This window comes from Henckelia pumila, chromosome 4 (assembly GCF_033568475.1).
Source record: "Henckelia pumila isolate YLH828 chromosome 4, ASM3356847v2, whole genome shotgun sequence".
NCBI classification, from domain to species: Eukaryota; Viridiplantae; Streptophyta; class Magnoliopsida; order Lamiales; family Gesneriaceae; genus Henckelia; species Henckelia pumila.
In genome coordinates this window covers 61,689,391-61,706,924 of record NC_133123.1, presented here as the reverse complement: position 1 = coordinate 61,706,924, position 17,534 = coordinate 61,689,391, and the positions used below count along the sequence as shown (strand labels likewise).

Sequence of the window (17,534 nt, the reverse complement as noted above, 5' to 3'; positions counted from 1 at the left end):
GAACAGGAGCTGCAGTTTCAAACGGACATAACTTTCAATCGGCTAAGAGTTACGGGAGCTTCAGCCTGTTCACACGGAGCTCCTCTCGATACCTACAGCAAGTATCTCGGTCTAAGAGACGAAGACGCTCAAATTAAAAACCGGAGCTGGTCTTTCAGGGCATTTTTCCCGTAGGGCGCGCTGGGACCCACTGAAGCGGCCTGCGTCACCCAGATCGCACGTTAACGTCGTGTGATTAACTCTATTGCATCTTTTCTATCCGCGGATTGGACTGAAAGAGTCGGAAATAGGACGGCGAGGAATCGGAAAAACAAGAAGTACGAGTAAGAAAAAAAGAAATTAATGAAAAAGGGGTGCAACACGAGGACTTCCCAAGGGGTCACCCATCCTAGTACTGCTCTCGCCCAAGCACGCTTGATTTCGGAGTTCTGATGGGATCCGGTGCATTAGTACTGGTATGATCGCACCCAATAGTGAATCAATTCTTTATTTTTTTGTCTCTGGAATTGCGGATCGGAGGAACAGGAGCTGCAGTTTAAAACGGACATAACTTTCGATCTGCTGAGAGTTACGGGAGCTTCAGCCTGCTCACGCGAAGCTCTTCTCGATACCTACAGCGCGTATCTCGGTCTAAGAGACGGAGAAGCTCAAATTCAAACCCGGAGATGGTTTTTGGGGGCATTTTTCTCTTAGGGCTCACTGGGACCCACCGAAGTGGCCCGCGTCACTTAGATCGCACGTCCATGTCGTGTGATTCAGTCTATTGCATCTTTTCTATCCGTGGATTGGACTGAAAGAGTCGGAAATAGGACGGAGAGGAATCGAAAGAACAAGATGTACGAGTAAGAAAAAAAGAAACTAATTAAAAAAGGGGTGCAACACGAAGACTTCCCAGGGGGTCACCCATCCTAGTACTGCTCTTGCCCAAGCACGCATAACTTCGGAGTTCTGATGGGATCTGGTGCATTAGTACTGGTATGATCGCACCCAACAGTGAATGAATTCTTTATTTTTTTGTCTCTCGAATTGCGGATCGGAGGAACAGGAGCTTCAGTTTCAAACGGACATAACTTTTGATCTGCTGAGAGTTACGGGAGCTTCAGCCTGCTCACGCAAAGCTCTTCCCGATACCTACAGCGCGTATCTCAGTCTAAGAGACGAAGAAGCTCAAATTAAAATCCGGAGATGGTCTTTGGGGGCATTTTTCCCGTAGGGCGCACTGGGACCCACCGAAGTGGCCCGCGTCACCCAGATCGCACGTTCACGTCATGTGATTCAGTATATTGCATCTTTTCTATCCGCGGATTAGACTGAAAGAGTCAAAAATAGGACGGAGAAGAATTTATTAGAATTAGAAGTACGAGTAAGAAACAAAGAAATTAATGAAAAATGGGTGCAACACGAGGACTTCCCAGGGAGTCACCCATCCAAGTACTGCTCTCACCCAAGCACACTTAACTTCAAAGTTCTGATGGGATCCGGTGCATTAGTGCTGGTATGATCGCACCCAACAATGAATGAATATTTTATTGTTTTGTCTCTCGAATTGCGGATCCGAGGAAATGGAGCTGCAGTTTCAAACGGACATAACTTTCGATCTGCTGAGAGTTACGGGAGCTTCACCTTGCTCACGCGAAGCTCTTCTCGATACCTACAATGCGTATGTCGGTCTAAGAGACGGATAAACTCAAATTCAAACCCGGAGATTGTCTTTGGGGGCATTTTTCCAGTAGTGCGTGCTGGGACCCACCGAAGTGGCCCGTTTCACCCAGATCGCACGTTCACGTCCTGTGATTCAGCCTATTGCATTTTTTCTATCCGCGGATTGGACTGAAAGAGTCGAAAATAGGACGAAAAGGAATAGGAAGAACAAGATGTACGAGTAAGAAAAAAAGAAATTAATAAAAAAAGGGTGCAACACGAGGACTTCCCAGGGGGTCAACCATCCTAGTACTGCTCTCGCCCAAACACGCTTAACTTCGGAGTTCTGATGGGATCCGGTGCATTAGTGCTGGTATGATCGCACCCAACAGTGAATGAATATTTTATTGTTTTGTCTCTCGAATTGCGGATCGGAGGAAAAGGAGCTGCAGTTTCAAACGGACATAACTTTCGATCTGCTGAGAGTTACGGGAGCTTTAGCATGCTCACGCGAAGCTCTTCTTGATACCTACAATGCGTATGTCGGTCTAAGAGACGGAGAAGCTCAAATTCAAACCCGGAGATTGTCTTTGGGGGCATTTTTCCCTTGGGGCGTGCTGGGACCCACCGAAGTGGCCCGCGTCACCCAGATCGCACGTTCACGTCTTGTGATTCAGTCTATTGCATCTTTTCTATCCGCGGATTGGACTGAAAGAGTCGGAAATAGGACGGAGAGGAATCGGAAGAACAAGATGTACGAGTAAGAAAAAAAGAAACTAATAAAAAAAAGGGTGCAACACGAGGACTTCCCAGGGGGGTCACCCATCCTAGTACTGCTCTTGCCCAAGCACGCATAACTTTGGAGTTCTGATGGGATCCAGTGCATTAGTGCTGGTATGATCGCACCCAACAGTGAATGAATTCTTTATTTTTTGTCTCTTGAATTGCGGATCGGAGGAACAGGAGCTGCAGTTTCAAACTGACATAACTTTCGATCTGTTGAGAGTTACGAGAGCTTCAGCCTGCTCACGCGAAGCTCTTCTCGATACCTACAACGCATATCTTGGTCTAAGAGACGGAGAAGCTCAAATTCAAACCCGAAGATGGTCTTTGGGGGCATGTTTCTCGTAGGGTGCGCTAGGACCCATCGAAGTGGCCCGCGTCACCCAGATCGCATGTTTATGTCGTGTGGTTCAGTCTATTGCATCTTTTCTATCTGTGGATTGGACTGAAAGAGTCGTAAATAGGACGGAGAGGTATCGGAAGAACAAGATGTACGAGTAAGAAAAAAAGAAACTAATTAAAAAAGTGGTGCAACACGAGGACTTCCCAGGGGGTCACCCATCCTAGTACTGCTCTTGCCCAAGCACGCATAACTTCAGAGTTCTGATGGGATCCGGTGCATTAGTGCTGGTATGATCGCACCCAACAATGAATGAATATTTTATTGTTTTGTCTCTCGAATTGCGGATCGAAGAAAAAAGAGCTACAGTTTCAAACGGACATAACTTTCGATCTGCTGAGAGTTACGGGAGCTTCAGCTTGCTCACGCGAAGCTCTTCTCGATACCTACAACGCGTATGTCGGTCTAAGAGATGGAGAAGCTCAAATTCAAACCCGGAGATTGTCTTTGGGGGCATTTTTCCCGTAGGGCATGCTGGGACCCACCGAAGTGGCCCGAGTCACCCAGATCGGACGTTCACGTCCTGTGATTCAGTCTATTGCATCTTTTTTATCTGCGGATTGGACTGAAAGAGTCGGAAATAGGACGGAGAGGAATCGGAAGAACAAGATATACGAGTAAGAAAAAAAGAAACTAATAAAAAAAAGGGTGCAACACGAGGACTTCCCAGGGGGTCACCCATCCTAGTACTGCTCTTGCCAAGCACGCATAACTTTGGAGTTTTGATGGGATCCAGTGCATTAGTTCTGGTATGATCGCACCCAACAGTGAATAAATTCTTTATTTTTTTGTCTCTCGAATTGCGGATCGGAGGAACAGGAGCTGCAGTTTCAAACGGACATAACTTTCGATCGGCTGAGTGTTACTAGAGCTTCAGCCTGCTCACGCGAAGCTCCACTCGATACCTATAGTGCGTATCTCGGTTAAAGAGACGGAGGCGCTCAAATTACAACCCGGAGATGGTCTTTCGGGGCGTTTTTCCTGTAGGGCGCGCTGGGACCCACTGAAGCGGCCTGCATCACCCAGATCGCACATTCACATCGTGTGATTAAGTCTATTGCATCTTTTCTATCCGCGAATTGGACTGGAAGAGTCGGAAATAGGACGGCGAGGAATCGGAAAAACAAGAAGTACGAGTAAGAAAAAAAGAAATTAATGAAAAAAGAGTGCAACACGAGGACTTCCCAGGGGGTCACCCATCCTAGTACTGCTCTCGCCCAAGCACGCTTAACTTCGGAGTTCTGATGGGATCCGGTGCATTAGTGCTGGTATGATCGTACCCAATAGTGAATGAATTTTTATTGTTATGTCTCTCGAATTGCGGATCGGAGGAACAGGAGCGGCAGTTTCAAACGGACATAACTTTCGATCGGCTAAGAGTTACGGGAGCTTCAGCCTGTTCACACGAAGCTCCTCTCGATACCTACAGCAAGTATCTCGGTCTAAGAGACGGAGACGCTCAAATTACAACCCGGAGATGGTCTTTCGGGGCGTTTTTCCCGTAGGGCGCTGGGACCCACTGAAGCGGCCTGCATCACCCAGATCGCACATTCACATCGTGTGATTAAGTCTATTGCATCTTTTCTATCCGCGGATTGGACTGAAAGAGTCGGAAATAGGACGGCGAGGAATCGGAAAAACAAGAAGTACGAGTAAGAAAAAAAGAAATTAATGAAAAAAGAGTGCAACACGAGGACTTCCCAGGGGATCACCCATCCTAGTACTGCTCTCGCCCAAGCACGCTTAACTTCGGAGTTCAGATGGGATCCGGTGCATTAGTACTAGTATGATCACACCCAACAATAAATGAATTCTTTATTTTTTTTTCCTTCGAAATGCGGATCGGAGGAACATGAGCTGCAGTTTCAAACGGACATAACTTTCGATCTGGTGAGAGTTACGGGAGCTTTAGCCTTCTCACACGAAGCTCTTCTCGATACCTACAGCGCGTATCTCGGTCTAAGAGACGGAGAAGCTCAAATTCAAACCCGGAGATGGTCTTTGAGGGTATTTTTCCCCTTAGGGCGCGCTGGGACCCACTGAAGTGGCCCGCGTCACCCAGATCGCACGTTCACATCATGTGATTCAGTCTATTGCATCTTTTCTATCCGTGGATTGGACTGAAAGAGTCAGAAATAGAACGAAGAGGAATCGAAAGAACAAGATGTACGAGTAAGAAAAAAAGAAACTAATTAAAAAAGGGGTGCAACACGAGGAATTCCCAGGGGGTCACCCATCCTAGTACTGCTCTTGCCCAAGCACGCATAACTTCGGAGTTCTGATGGGATCTGGTGCATTAGTGCTGGTATGATCGCACCCAATAGTGAATGAATTCTTTATTTTTTTGTCTCTCGAATTGCGGATCGGAGGAACAGGAGCTGAAGTTTCAAACGGACATAACTTTCGATCGGCTGAGAGTTACTGGAGCTTCAACCGGCTCACGCGAAGCTCCACTCGATACCTATAGTGCATATCTAGGTTAAAGAGACGGAGACGCTCAAATTCCAAAACGAAGATGGTCTTTCGGGGCATTTTTCCCGTATGTCGCACTGGGACCCACCGAAGCGGCCCGCTTCACCCAGATCGCACGTTCACATTGTATGATTCAGTCTATTGCATATTTTCTATCCGCGGATTGGACTGAAAAAGTCGGAAATAGGACGGAGAAGAATCAAAAGAATTAGAAGTACGAGTAAGAAAAAAAGAAATTAATGAAAAAGAGGTGCAACACGATGACTTCCCAGGGGGTCACCCATCCTCGTACTGCTCTCGCCCATGCGCGCTTAACTTCGGAGTTTCGATGGGATCCGGTGCATTAGTGCTGGAATGATTGCACCCAACAGTGAGTGAATATTTTATTGTTTTGTCTCTCGAATTGTGGATCGGAGGAAAAGGAGCTGCAGTTCCAAACGGACATAACTTTCGATCTGCTGAGAGTTACGGGAGCTTCAGCTTGCTCACGCGAAGCTTTTCTCGATACCTACAACGCGTATGTCGGTCTAAGAGACAAAGAAGCTCAAATTCAAACCCGGAGATTGTCTTTGGGGGCATTTTTCCCGTAGGGCGTGCTGGGACCCACAGAAGTGGCCCGCGTCACCCAGATCGCACGTTCACGTCCTGTGATTCAGTCTATTGCATCTTTTCTATCTGCGGATTGGATTGAAAGATTCGGAAATAGGACGGAGAGGAATCGGAAGAACAAGCTGTACGAGCAAGAAAAAAAGAAACTAATAAAAAAAAGGGTGCAACACGAGGACTTCCAAGGGGGTCACCTATCCAAGTATTTCTCTTGCCCAAGTACGCATAACTTCGGAGTTCTGATGGGATCCGGTGCATTAGTGCTGGTATGATCGCACCCAACAGTGACTGATTTTTTTATTTTTTTGTCTCTTGAATTGCGGATCGGAGGAACAGGAGCTGCAGTTTCAAACGGACATAACTTTCGATCGGCTGAGAGTTACTGGAGCTTCGGCCTGCTCACACAAAGCTCAAATTCCAAAATAGAGATAGTCTTTCAGGGAATGTTTCTCGTATGTCGTGCTGGGACCCACCGAAGCGGCCCGCGTCATCCAGATCGCACGTTCACATCGTATGATTAAGTTTATTGCTTCTTTTCTATCTGCGGATTGGAATGCAAGAGTCGGAAATAGGACGGCGAGGAATCGAAAGAACAAGAAGTACGAGTAAGAAAAAAAGAAATTATTGAAAAAAAGGGTGCGACACGAAGACTTCCCCAGGGGGTCACCCATCCTAGTACTGCTTTCCCACAAGCACGCTTAACTTCGGAGTTCTAATACGATCCGGAGCATTTGTGCTGGAATGATCGCACCCAATAGTGAATGAATTTTTATTGTTTTGTCTCTCGACTTGCGGATCGAAGGAACAGGAGATGCAGTTTCAAACGGACATAACTTTCGATCGGCTAAGAGTTACGGGAGCTTCAGCCTGCTCACGCGAAGCTCAACTCGATACCTATATTGCGTATCTCGGTTTAAGAGACAGAGACGCTCAAATTCCAAAATGGAGATAGTCTTTCGGGTCATTTTTCCCGTATGTCGCGCTGGGACCCACCGAAGTGGCCCGCGTCACCCAGATCGCACGTTCACATCGTGTGATTCAGTCTATTGCATCTTTTCTATCCGCGGATTGGACTGAAAGAGTCGGAAATAGGACGGAGAGGAATCGAAAGAATTAGAAGTACGAATAAGAAAAAAAGAAATTAATGAAAAAGGGGTGCAACACGAGGACTTCCCAGGGGGTCAAACATCCTAGTACTGCTCTCGCCCAAGCACGCTTAACTTCGGAGTTTTGATGGGATCCGGTGCATTAGTGCTGGTATGATCGCACCCAACAGTGAATGAATATTTTATTATTTTGTCTCTCGAATTGCGGATCGGAGGAAAAGGAGCTGCAGTTTCAAACGGACATAACTTTCGATCTGCTGAGAGTTACAGGAGCTTCAGCTTGCTCACGCGAAGCTCTTCTCGATACCTACAACGTGTATGTCGGTCTAAGAGACGAAGAAGCTCAAATTCAAACCCGGAGATTGTCTTTGGGGGCATTTTTCCCGTAGGGCGTGCTGGGACCCACCGAAGTGGCCCGCGTCACCCAGATCGCACGTTCACGTCCTGTGATTCAGTCTATTGCATCTTTTCTATCCGCGGATTGGACTGAAAGAGTCGGAAATAGGATAGAGAGAAATCGAAAGAACAAGATGTACGAGTAAGAAAAAAAGAAATTAATAAAAAAAAGGGTGCAACACGAGGACTTCCCAGGGGGTCACCCATCCTACTACTGCTCTTGCCCAGCACGCATAACTTCGGAGTTCTGATGAGATCCGGTGCATTAGTGCTGATATGATCACACCCAACAGTGAATAAATTCTTTATTTTTTTGTCTCTCGAATTGCGGATCGGAGGAACAGGAGCTGCAGTTTCAAACGGACATAACTTTCGATCGGCTGAGAGTTACTGGAGCTTCAGCCTTCTCACGTGAAGCTCCACTCGATACCTATAGTACGTATCTCGGTTAAAGAGACGGAGACACTCAAATTCCAAAACGGAGATGGTCTTTCGAAGCATTTTTCCCGTATGTCGCGCTGGGACCCACCGAAGTGGCCCGCGTCACCCAGATCGCACGTTCACATCGTATAATTAAGTTCATTGCATCTTTTCTATCCGCGGATTGGACTGCAAGAGTCGAAAATAGGACGGCGAGGAATCGAAAGAACAAGAAGTACAAGTAATAAAAAAAGAAATTAATGAAAAAAGGGGTGCAACACGACGACTTCCCAGGGGGTCACCCATCCTAGTATTGCTCTCGCCTAAGCACGCTTAACTTCGGAGTTTTGATGGGATCCGATGCATTAGTGCTGGTATGATCACACCCAATAGTGAATGAATTTTTATTGTTTTGTCTCTCGAATTGCGGATCGGAGGAACAGGAGCTGCAGTTTCAAACGGACATAACTTTCGATCGGCAAAGAGTTACGGGAGCTTCAGCCTGTTCACACGAAGCTCCTCTCGATACCTACAGCAAGTTTCATGGGTCTAAGAGACGGAGACGCTCAAATTACATCCCGGAGATGGTCTTTCGGGGCGTTTTTCCCGTAGGGGGCGCTGGGACCCATTGAAGCAGCCTGCGTCACCCAGATCGCACGTTCACGTCGTGTGATTAAGTCTATTGCATTCTTTATATCCGCGGATTGGACTGAAAGAGTCGAAAATAGGACGGCGAGGAATCGGAAAAACAATAAGTACGAGTAAGAAAAAAAAAATTAATGACAAAGGGGTGCAACACGAGGACTTCCCAGGGGGTCATCCATCCTAGTACTGATCTCGCCGAAGCACGCTTAACTTCAGAGTTCTGATGGGATCCGGTGCATTAGTACTGGTATGATCGCACCCAACAGTGAATGAATTCTTTATTTTTTTGTCTCTCGAATTGCGGATCGGAGGAACAGGAGCTATAGTTTCAAACGGACATAACTATCGATCTGCTGAGAGTTACGGGAGCTTCAGCCTGCTCACACAAAGCTCTTCTCGATACCTACAGCGCGTATCTCGGTCTAAGAGACGGAGAAGCTCAAATTCAAACCCGGAGATGGTCTTTGGGGGTATTTTTCCCGTAGGGCGCGTTGGGACCCACCGAAGTGGCCCGCGTCACCTAGATCTCACGTTCACGTCATGTGATTCAGTCTATTGCATCTTTTCTATCCGTGGATTGGACTGAAAGAGTCGAAAATAGGACGAAGAGGAATCGGAAGAACAAGATGTACGAGTAAGAAAAAAAAAACTAATTAAAAAGGGGTGCAACACGAGGACTGACCAAGGGGTCACCCATACTAGTACTGCTCTTGCCCAAGCACGCATGACTTCGGAGTTCTGATGGGATCCGGTGCATTAGTGTTGGTATGATCGCATCCAATAGTGAATGAATTCTTTATTTTTTTGTCTCTCGAATTGCGGATCGGAGGAACAGGAGCTGCAGTTTCAAACGGACATAACTTTCGATCGACTGAGAGTTACTGGAGCTTCAGCCTGCTCATGCAAAGCTCCACTCGATACCTATAATGCGTATCTAGGTTAAAGAGATGGAGACGCTCAAATTCCAAAACGGAGATGGTCTTTCGGGGCATTTTTCCCGTATGTCGTGCTGGGACACACCGAAGCGGCCTGCGTCATCCAGATCGCACGTTCACATCGTATGATTAAGTTTATTGCATCTTTTCTATCCGCGGATTGGACTGCAAGAGTCGGAAATAGGACGGCGAGGAATCTAAAGAACAAGAAGTACGAGTAAGAAAAAAATAAATTAATGAAAAAAGGGGTGCAACACGAGGACTTCCCAGGGGGTCACCCATCCTAGTACTGTTCTCGCCCAAGCACGCTAAACTTTGGAGTTCTGATGGGATCCGGTGCATTAGTGCTGGTATGATCGTACCCAATAGTGAATGAATTTTTATTTTTTTGTCTCTCGAATTGCGGATCAGAGGAATAGGAGCTGCAGTTTTAAACGGACATAACTTTCGATCGGCTAAGAGTTACGGGAGCTTCAGCCTGTTCACACGAAGCTCCTCTCGATACCTACAGCAAGTATCTCGGACTAAGAGATGGAGACGCTCAAATTACAACCCGGAGATGGTATTTTGGGGTGTTTTTCCCGTAGGGCGCACTGGGACCCACTGAAGCGGCCTGCGTCACCCAGATCGCACGTTCACGTCGTGTGATTAAGTCTATTGCATCTTTTCTATCCGCGGATTGGACTAAAAGAGTCGAAAATAGGACGGCGAGGAATCGGAAAAACAAGAAGTACGAGTAAGAAAAAAAGAAATTAATGAAAAAGGGGTGCAACACGAGGACTTCTCAGGGAGTCACCCATCCTAGTACTGCTCTCGCCCAAGCACGCTTAACTTCGGAGTTCTCATGGGATCCGGTGCATTAGTACTGGTATGATCGCACCCAACAATGAATGAATTATTTATTTTTTTGTCTCTCGAATTGCGGATCGGAGGAACAGGAGCTGCAGTTTCAAAAGGACATAACTTTCGATCTGCTGAGAGTTACGGGAGCTTCAGCCTGCTCACGCGAAGCTCTTCTCGATACCTACAGTGCATATCTCGGTCTAAGAGACGGAGAAGCTCAAACTTAAACCCGAAGATGGTCTTTGGGGGCATTTTTCCCGTAGGGCGCGCTGAGACCCATTGAAGTGGCCCGCGTCATCCAGATCGCACGTTCAGGTCGTGTGATTCAGTCTATTGCATCTTTTCTATCCGTGGATTGGACTGAAAGATTCGGAAATAGGATGGAGAGGAATCGGAAGAACAAGATGTACGAGTAAGAAAAAAAGAAACTAATTAAAAAACGGGTGCAACACGAGGACTTCCCAGGGGGTCACCCATCCTAGTACTGCTCTTGCCCAAACACGCATAACTTCGGAGTTCTGATGGGATCCGGTGCATTAATGCTGGTATGATCGCACCCAATAGTGAATGAATTCTTTATTTTTTTGTCTCTCGAATTGCAGATTGGAGGAACAAGAGCTGTAGTTTCAAATGGACATAACTTTCGATCGGCTAAGAGTTACTGGAGCTTCAGCCTGCTCACGCGAAGCTCCACTCGATACCTATAGTGCGTATATAGGTTAAAGATACGGAGACGCTCAAATTCCAAAACGGAGATGGTCTTTGGGGGCATATTTCCCGTATGTCGCGTTGGGACCCACCGAAGCGGCCCGCGTCACCCAAATCGCACGTTCACATCATATGATTCAGTCTATTGCATCTTTTCTATCCGCGGATTGGACTGAAAGAGTCGGAAATAGGACGGAGAGGAATTGAAAGAATAAGAAGTACGAGTAAGAAAAAAAAATTAATGAAAAAGGGGTGCAACACGAGGACTTCCCAGGGGTCACCCATCCTAGTTCTGCTCTCGCCCAAGCACGCTTAATTTCGGAGTTCTGATGGGATCCGATGCATTAGTGCTGGTATGATCGCACCCAATAATGAATGAATTTTTATTGTTTTGTCTCTCGAATTGCGGATCGGAGGAACAGGAGCTGCAGTTTCAAACGGACATAACTTTCGATCTGCTGAGAGTTACGGGAGCTTCAGCCTGCTCACGCGAAGATCTTCTCGATACCTAGAGCGCGTATCTCGGTCTAAGAGACGGAGAAGCTCAAATTCAAACCCGGAGATGGTCTTTGGGGGCATTTTTCCCGTAGGGCATGCTGGGACCCACTGAAGTGGCCCGCGTCTCCCAGATCGCATGTTCACGTCGTGTGATTCAGTCTATTGCAACTTTTCTATCCGCGGATTGGACTGAAAGAGTCGGAAATAGGACGGCGAGGAATCGGAAAAACAAGAAGTACGAGTAAGAAAAAAAGAAATTAATGAAAAAGGGGTGCAACACGAGGATCCTAGTACTGCTCTCGCCCAAGCACGCTTAACTTCGGAGTTCTGATAGGATCCGGTGCATTAGTACTGGTATGATCGCACCCAATAGTGAATCAATTATTTATTTTTTTGTCTCTCAAATTGCGGATCGGAGGAACAGGAGCTGCAGTTTCAAATGGACATAACTTTCGATCTGCTGAGAGTTACGGGAGCTTCAGCCTGCTCACGCGAAACTCTTCTCGATACCTATAGCGCGTATCTCGGTCTAAGAAATGGAGAAGCTCAAATTCAAACCCGGAGATGGTCTTTGCGGGCATTTTTCCCGTAGGGCGTGCTGGGACCCACCGAAGTGGCCCGCGTCACCCAGATCGCACGTTCACGTCATGAGATTCAGTCTATTGCATCTTTTCTATCCGTGGATTGGAATGAAAGAGTCGGAAATAGGGCGGAGAGGAATCGAAAGAATTAGAAGTACGAGTAAGAAAAAAAGAAATTAATGAAAAAGGGGTGCAACACTAGGACTTCACAGGGGGTCACCCATCTTAGTACTGCTCTCGCCCAAGCACGCTTAACTTCGGAGTTCTGATGGGATCCGGTGCATTAGTGCTGGTATGATCGCACCAAATAGTGAATGAATATTTTATTGTTTTGTCTCTCGAATTGCGGATCGGAGGAAAAGGAGCTGCAGTTTCAAACGGACATAACTTTCGATCTGCTGAGAGTTACGGGAGCTTCAGCTTGCTCACGCGAAGCTCTTCTCGATACCTACAACGCGTATGTCAGTCTAAGAGACGGAGAAGCTCAAATTCAAACCCGGAAATTTTCTTTGGGGGCATTTTTCCCGTAGGGCATGCTGGGACCCACCGAAGTGGCCCGCGTCACCCAGATCGCACGTTCACGTCCTGTGATTCAGTCTATTGCATATTTTCTATCCGCGGATTGGACTGAAAGAGTCGGAAATAGGACGGAGAGGAATCGGAAGAACAAGATGTAGGAGTAAGAAAAAAAGAAACTAATAAAAATAAGGGTGCAACACGAGGACTTCCCAGGGGGTCACCCATTCTAGTACTGCTCTTACCCAAGCACGCATAACTTCGGAGTTCTGATGGGATCCGGTGCATTAGTGCTGGTATGATCGCACCCAATATTGAATGAATTCTTTATTTTTTTGTCTCTCGAATTGCGGATCGGAGGAACAGGAGCTGCAGTTTTAAACGGACATAGCTTTCGATCGGCTGAGAGTTACTGGAGCTTCAGCCTGCTCACGCGAAGCTCCACTCGATACCTATATTGCATATCTTGGTTAAAGAGATGGAGACGCTCAAATTCCAAAACGGAGATGGTATTTCGGGGCATTTTTCCCGTATGTCGCGCTGGGAACCACCGAAGCGGCCCACGTCACCCACATCGTATGATTCAGTCTATTGAATCTTTTCTATCCGCGGATTGGACTGAAAGAGTCGGAAAAAGGACGGAGAGGAATCGAAAGAATTAGAAGTACGAGTAAGAAAAAAAGAAAATAATGAAAAAGAAGTGCAAGACGAGGACTTCCCAGGGGGTCACCCATCCTAATACTGCTCTCGCCCAAGCACACTTGACTTCGGAGTTTTGATGGGATCCGGTGCATTAGTGCTGGTATGATCGCACCCAATAGTGAATGAATATTTATTGTTTTGTCTATCGAATTGCGGATCGGAGGAAAAGGAGCTGCAGTTTCAAACGGACATAACTTTCGATCTGCTGAGAGTTACGGGAGCTTCAGCTTGCTCACGCGAAGCTCTTCTCGATACCTACAATGTGTATGTCGGTCTAAGAGATGGAGAAGCTCAAACTCAAACCCGGAGATTGTCTTTGGGGGCATTTTTCCCGTAGGGCGTGCTGGGACCCACCGAAGTGGCCCGCGTCACCCAGATCTCACGTTCACGTCCTGTGATTCAGTCTATTGCATCTTTTCTATCCGCGGATTGGACTGAAAAAGTCGGAAATAGGACGGAGAGGAATCGGAAGAATTAGAAGTACGAGTAAGAAAAAAAGAAATTAATGAAAAAGGGGTGCAACACGAGGACTTCCCAGGGGGTCACCCATTCTAGTATTGCTCTCGCCCAAGCACGCTTAATTTCAGAGTTCTGATGGGATCCGGTGCATTAGTACTGGTATGATCGCACCCAACAATGAATGAATTCTTTATTTTTTGTCTCTCGAATTGCGGATCGGCGGAACAGGAGCTGCAGTTTCAAATGGACATAACTTTCGATCGACTGAGAGTTACTGGAGCTTCAACCTGCTCACGCAAAGCTCCACTCGATACCTATAGTGCGTATCTTGGTTAAAGAGACGGAGACGCTCAAATTCCAAACTGAGATGGTCTTTCGGGGCATTTTTCCCGTATGTCACGCTGGGACCCACCAAACCGGCCCGCGTCACCCAGATCGCACATCCACATTGTATGATTAAGTTTATTGCATCTTTTCTATCCGCGGATTGGACTGCAAGAGTCGGAAATAGGACGGCGAGGAATCGAAAGAACAAGAAGTACGAGTAAGAAAAAAAGAAATTAATGAAAAAAGGGGTGCAACACGAGGAATTTCCAAAGGGTCACCCATCCTAGTACTGTTCTCGCCCAAGCACGCTTAACTTCGGAGTTTTGATGGGATCCGGTGCATTAATGTTGGAATGATCGCACCCAATAGTGAATGAGTTCTTTATTTTTTTGTCTCTCGAATTGCGGATCGGAGGAACAGGAGCTGCAGTTTCAAACGTACATAACTTTCGATCGGCTGAGAGTTACTGGAGCTTCAGCCTGCTCACGCGAAGCTCCACTCGATACCTATAGTGCGTATCTAGGTTAAAGAGACGGAGACGCTCAAATTCCAAAACGGAGATGGTCTTTGGGGGCATTTTTCCCGTATATCGCGCTGGTACCCACCGAAGCGGCCCGCGTCACCCAGATCGCATGTTCACATCGTATGATTCAGTCTATTGCATCTTTTCTATCCGCGGATTGTACTGAAAGAATCGGAAATAGGACGGAGAAGAATCGAAAGAATTAGAAGTACGAGTAAGAAAAAAAAAATTAATGAAAAAAGGGGTGCAACACGAGGACTTCCCAGGGGGTCACCTATCCTTGTACTGCTCTCGCCCAAGCACGCTTAACTTCGGAGTTCTGATGGGATCCGGTGCATTAGTGCTAGTACGATCGCACGCAACTGTGAATGAATTCTTTATTATTTTTCTCTCGAATTGCGGATCGGAGGAACATGAGCTGCAGTTTCAAACGGACATAACTTTCGATCGGCTAAGAGTTACGAGAGCTTCAACCTGCTCACGCGAAGCTCCTCTCGATACCTACAGCAAGTATCTCGGTCTAAGAGACGGAGATGCTCAAATTACAACCCGGAGATGGTCTTTCGGGCGTTTTTCCCGTGGGGCGCGCTGGGACCCACCGAAGCGGCCCGCGTCACCTAGATCGCACGTTCACGTTGTGTGATCGGAAAAACAAGAAGTACGAGTAAAAAAAAAGAAATTCATGAAAAAAGAATGCAACACGAGGACTCCCCAGGGGGTCACCCATTCTAGTATTGCTCTCGCCCAAGCACGCTTAATTTCAGAGTTCTGATGGGATCCGGTGCATTAGTAGTGGTATGATCGCACCCAACAATGAATGAATTCTTTATTTTTTGTCTCTCGAATTGCGGATCGGCGGAACAGGAACTGCAGTTTCAAACGTACATAACTTTCGATCGGCTGAGAGTTACTGGAGCTTCAGCCTGCTCACGCGAAGCTCCACTCGATACCTATAGTGCGTATCTAGGTTAAAGAGACGGAGACGCTCAAATTCCAAAACGGAGATGGTCTTTGGGGCCTTTTTCCCGTATATCGCGCTGGGACCCACCGAAGCGGCCCGCGTCACCCAGATCGCATGTTCACATCGTATGATTCAGTCTATTGCATCTTTTCTATCCGCGGATTGTACTGAAAGAATCGGAAATAGGACGGAGAAGAATCGAAAGAATTAGAAGTACGAGTAAGAAAAAAAAATTAATGAAAAAAGGGGTGCAACACGAGGACTTCCCAGGGGGTCACCTATCCTTGTACTGCTCTCGCCCAAGCACGCTTAACTTCGGTGTTCTCATGGGATCCGGTGCATTAGTACTGGAATGATCACACCCAACAATGAATGAATTCTTTATTTTTTTGTCTCTTGAAGTGCGGATCGTAGGAACAGGAGCTGCAGTTTCAAACGGACATAACTTTCGATCTGCTGAGAGTTACGGGAGCTTCAGCCTGCTCACGCGAAGCTCTTCTCGATACCTACAGCGTGTATCTCGGTCTAAGAGACGGAGAAGCTCAAATTCAAACCCGAAGAAGGTCTTTGGAGGCATTTTTCCCGTATGGTGCGCTGGGACCCACCGAAGTGGCCCGCGTCACCCAGATTGCACGTTCACGTCGTGTGATTCAGTCTATTGCATCTTTTCTATCCACGGATTGGACTAAAAGAGTCGGAAATAGGACGGAGAGGAATCGAAAGAATTAGAAGTACGAGTAAGAAAAAAAGAAATTAATGAAAAAGGGGTGCAACACGAGGACTTCCCAGGGGGTCAAACATCCTAGTACTGCTCTCGCCCAAGAACGCTTAACTTCGGAGTTTTGATGGGATCCGGTGCATTAGTGCTGGTATGATCGCACCCAACAGTGAATGAATATTTTATTATTTTTTCTCTCGAATTGCGGATCGGAGGAAAAAAAGCTACAGTTTCACACGGACATAACTTTCGATCTGCTGAGAGTTACAGGAGTTTCAGCTTGCTCACGCGAAGCTCTTCTCGATACCTACAACGTGTATGTTGGTCTAAGAGACGAAGAAGCTCAAATTCAAACCCGGAGATTGTCTTTGGGGGCATTTTTCCCGTAGGGCGTGCTGGGACCCACCGAAGTGGCCCGCGTCACCCAGATCGCACGTTCACGTCCTGTGATTCAGTCTATTGCATCTTTTCTATCCGCGGATTGGACTGAAAGAGTCGGAAATAGGACGGAGAGAAATCGAAAGAACAAGATGTACGAGTAAGAAAAAAGAAATTAATAAAAAAAAAGGGTGCAACACGAGGACTTCCCAGGGGGTCACCCATCCTACTACTGCTCTTGCCCAGCACCCATAACTTCGGAGTTCTGATGGGATCCGGTGCATTAGTGCTGGTATGATCACACCCAACAGTGAATAAATTCTTTATTTTTTTGTCTCTCGAATTGCGGATCAGAGGAACAGGAGCTGCAGTTTCAAACGGATATAACGTTCGATCGGTCGAGAGTTAATGGAGCTTCAGCCTGCTCACGTGAAGCTCCACTCGATACCTATAGTACGTATCTCGGTTAAAGAGACGGACACACTCAAATTCCAAAACGGAGATGGTCTTTCGAAGCAATTTTCCCGTATGTCGCGCTGGGACCCACCGAAGTGGCCCGCGACACCCAGATCGCACGTTCACATCTTATAATTAAGTTCATTGCATATTTTCTATCCGCGGATTGGACTTCAAGAGTCGAAAATAGGACGGCGAGGAATCTAAAGAACAAGAAGTACGAGTAAGAAAAAAAGAAATTAATGAAAAAAGGGGTGCAACACGAAAACTTCCCAGGGGGTCACCCATCCAAGAATTGCTCTCGCCCAAGCATGCTTAACTTCGGAATTCTGATGGGATCCGATGCATTAGTGCTGGTATGATCGTCACCCATCCTAGAATTGCTCTCGCCCAAGCATGCTTAACTTCGGAATTCTGATGGGATCCGATGCATTAGTGCTGGTATGATCGCACCCAATAG

At 46.9% G+C, this 17,534-nt stretch overlaps 28 non-coding genes and 6 pseudogenes across 28 annotated transcripts; all 34 read right to left on the bottom strand.

Annotated features, from left to right (window-relative positions):
• Positions 1-350: 350 nt before the first annotated feature.
• On the bottom strand, positions 351-469 carry LOC140870300 (5S ribosomal RNA). Its single transcript, XR_012147267.1, has one exon. It is a non-coding gene; the product is annotated as a 5S ribosomal RNA (ribosomal RNA).
• Positions 470-870: 401 nt separating this feature from the next.
• Positions 871-989, bottom strand: LOC140868372 (5S ribosomal RNA). The gene has a single exon (XR_012145793.1). It is a non-coding gene; the product is annotated as a 5S ribosomal RNA (ribosomal RNA).
• A 401-nt stretch (positions 990-1,390) lies between these two features.
• LOC140868319 (5S ribosomal RNA) lies at positions 1,391-1,509 on the bottom strand. Its single transcript, XR_012145743.1, has one exon. It is a non-coding gene; the product is annotated as a 5S ribosomal RNA (ribosomal RNA).
• Positions 1,510-1,909: 400 nt separating this feature from the next.
• On the bottom strand, positions 1,910-2,028 carry LOC140868635 (5S ribosomal RNA). The gene has a single exon (XR_012146042.1). It is a non-coding gene; the product is annotated as a 5S ribosomal RNA (ribosomal RNA).
• A 401-nt stretch (positions 2,029-2,429) lies between these two features.
• On the bottom strand, positions 2,430-2,549 carry LOC140868281 (5S ribosomal RNA). Its single transcript, XR_012145706.1, has one exon. It is a non-coding gene; the product is annotated as a 5S ribosomal RNA (ribosomal RNA).
• Positions 2,550-2,949: 400 nt separating this feature from the next.
• LOC140868162 (5S ribosomal RNA) lies at positions 2,950-3,068 on the bottom strand. Its single transcript, XR_012145591.1, has one exon. It is a non-coding gene; the product is annotated as a 5S ribosomal RNA (ribosomal RNA).
• Positions 3,069-3,469: 401 nt separating this feature from the next.
• On the bottom strand, positions 3,470-3,587 carry LOC140869482 (5S ribosomal RNA; annotated as a pseudogene).
• Positions 3,588-3,987: 400 nt separating this feature from the next.
• On the bottom strand, positions 3,988-4,106 carry LOC140868668 (5S ribosomal RNA). Its single transcript, XR_012146075.1, has one exon. It is a non-coding gene; the product is annotated as a 5S ribosomal RNA (ribosomal RNA).
• A 397-nt stretch (positions 4,107-4,503) lies between these two features.
• On the bottom strand, positions 4,504-4,622 carry LOC140870382 (5S ribosomal RNA). Its single transcript, XR_012147346.1, has one exon. It is a non-coding gene; the product is annotated as a 5S ribosomal RNA (ribosomal RNA).
• Positions 4,623-5,024: 402 nt separating this feature from the next.
• LOC140870514 (5S ribosomal RNA) lies at positions 5,025-5,143 on the bottom strand. Its single transcript, XR_012147472.1, has one exon. It is a non-coding gene; the product is annotated as a 5S ribosomal RNA (ribosomal RNA).
• Positions 5,144-5,543: 400 nt separating this feature from the next.
• Positions 5,544-5,662, bottom strand: LOC140869353 (5S ribosomal RNA). Its single transcript, XR_012146734.1, has one exon. It is a non-coding gene; the product is annotated as a 5S ribosomal RNA (ribosomal RNA).
• A 401-nt stretch (positions 5,663-6,063) lies between these two features.
• LOC140869144 (5S ribosomal RNA) lies at positions 6,064-6,182 on the bottom strand. The gene has a single exon (XR_012146533.1). It is a non-coding gene; the product is annotated as a 5S ribosomal RNA (ribosomal RNA).
• Positions 6,183-6,535: 353 nt separating this feature from the next.
• Positions 6,536-6,655, bottom strand: LOC140869666 (5S ribosomal RNA; annotated as a pseudogene).
• Positions 6,656-7,054: 399 nt separating this feature from the next.
• LOC140868060 (5S ribosomal RNA) lies at positions 7,055-7,173 on the bottom strand. Its single transcript, XR_012145495.1, has one exon. It is a non-coding gene; the product is annotated as a 5S ribosomal RNA (ribosomal RNA).
• Positions 7,174-7,574: 401 nt separating this feature from the next.
• Positions 7,575-7,692, bottom strand: LOC140869304 (5S ribosomal RNA). The gene has a single exon (XR_012146683.1). It is a non-coding gene; the product is annotated as a 5S ribosomal RNA (ribosomal RNA).
• Positions 7,693-8,093: 401 nt separating this feature from the next.
• On the bottom strand, positions 8,094-8,212 carry LOC140869077 (5S ribosomal RNA). The gene has a single exon (XR_012146469.1). It is a non-coding gene; the product is annotated as a 5S ribosomal RNA (ribosomal RNA).
• A 399-nt stretch (positions 8,213-8,611) lies between these two features.
• Positions 8,612-8,730, bottom strand: LOC140868147 (5S ribosomal RNA). The gene has a single exon (XR_012145578.1). It is a non-coding gene; the product is annotated as a 5S ribosomal RNA (ribosomal RNA).
• A 399-nt stretch (positions 8,731-9,129) lies between these two features.
• On the bottom strand, positions 9,130-9,248 carry LOC140869617 (5S ribosomal RNA; annotated as a pseudogene).
• Positions 9,249-9,649: 401 nt separating this feature from the next.
• LOC140868113 (5S ribosomal RNA) lies at positions 9,650-9,768 on the bottom strand. The gene has a single exon (XR_012145546.1). It is a non-coding gene; the product is annotated as a 5S ribosomal RNA (ribosomal RNA).
• Positions 9,769-10,167: 399 nt separating this feature from the next.
• LOC140869890 (5S ribosomal RNA) lies at positions 10,168-10,286 on the bottom strand. The gene has a single exon (XR_012146880.1). It is a non-coding gene; the product is annotated as a 5S ribosomal RNA (ribosomal RNA).
• A 401-nt stretch (positions 10,287-10,687) lies between these two features.
• Positions 10,688-10,806, bottom strand: LOC140868194 (5S ribosomal RNA). The gene has a single exon (XR_012145620.1). It is a non-coding gene; the product is annotated as a 5S ribosomal RNA (ribosomal RNA).
• Positions 10,807-11,204: 398 nt separating this feature from the next.
• On the bottom strand, positions 11,205-11,322 carry LOC140868755 (5S ribosomal RNA). Its single transcript, XR_012146156.1, has one exon. It is a non-coding gene; the product is annotated as a 5S ribosomal RNA (ribosomal RNA).
• A 399-nt stretch (positions 11,323-11,721) lies between these two features.
• On the bottom strand, positions 11,722-11,821 carry LOC140869772 (5S ribosomal RNA; annotated as a pseudogene).
• A 400-nt stretch (positions 11,822-12,221) lies between these two features.
• Positions 12,222-12,340, bottom strand: LOC140870326 (5S ribosomal RNA). The gene has a single exon (XR_012147292.1). It is a non-coding gene; the product is annotated as a 5S ribosomal RNA (ribosomal RNA).
• Positions 12,341-12,741: 401 nt separating this feature from the next.
• LOC140868071 (5S ribosomal RNA) lies at positions 12,742-12,860 on the bottom strand. The gene has a single exon (XR_012145506.1). It is a non-coding gene; the product is annotated as a 5S ribosomal RNA (ribosomal RNA).
• Positions 12,861-13,247: 387 nt separating this feature from the next.
• Positions 13,248-13,366, bottom strand: LOC140868617 (5S ribosomal RNA). Its single transcript, XR_012146025.1, has one exon. It is a non-coding gene; the product is annotated as a 5S ribosomal RNA (ribosomal RNA).
• A 399-nt stretch (positions 13,367-13,765) lies between these two features.
• On the bottom strand, positions 13,766-13,884 carry LOC140868138 (5S ribosomal RNA). Its single transcript, XR_012145569.1, has one exon. It is a non-coding gene; the product is annotated as a 5S ribosomal RNA (ribosomal RNA).
• Positions 13,885-14,283: 399 nt separating this feature from the next.
• LOC140868948 (5S ribosomal RNA) lies at positions 14,284-14,402 on the bottom strand. Its single transcript, XR_012146344.1, has one exon. It is a non-coding gene; the product is annotated as a 5S ribosomal RNA (ribosomal RNA).
• Positions 14,403-14,802: 400 nt separating this feature from the next.
• Positions 14,803-14,921, bottom strand: LOC140868440 (5S ribosomal RNA). The gene has a single exon (XR_012145858.1). It is a non-coding gene; the product is annotated as a 5S ribosomal RNA (ribosomal RNA).
• A 330-nt stretch (positions 14,922-15,251) lies between these two features.
• Positions 15,252-15,370, bottom strand: LOC140869421 (5S ribosomal RNA; annotated as a pseudogene).
• A 397-nt stretch (positions 15,371-15,767) lies between these two features.
• Positions 15,768-15,886, bottom strand: LOC140868995 (5S ribosomal RNA). The gene has a single exon (XR_012146389.1). It is a non-coding gene; the product is annotated as a 5S ribosomal RNA (ribosomal RNA).
• Positions 15,887-16,286: 400 nt separating this feature from the next.
• Positions 16,287-16,405, bottom strand: LOC140868593 (5S ribosomal RNA). The gene has a single exon (XR_012146003.1). It is a non-coding gene; the product is annotated as a 5S ribosomal RNA (ribosomal RNA).
• Positions 16,406-16,806: 401 nt separating this feature from the next.
• On the bottom strand, positions 16,807-16,924 carry LOC140868994 (5S ribosomal RNA). The gene has a single exon (XR_012146388.1). It is a non-coding gene; the product is annotated as a 5S ribosomal RNA (ribosomal RNA).
• A 402-nt stretch (positions 16,925-17,326) lies between these two features.
• LOC140869632 (5S ribosomal RNA) lies at positions 17,327-17,444 on the bottom strand (annotated as a pseudogene).
• Between the last annotated feature and the right edge of the window lie 90 nt (positions 17,445-17,534).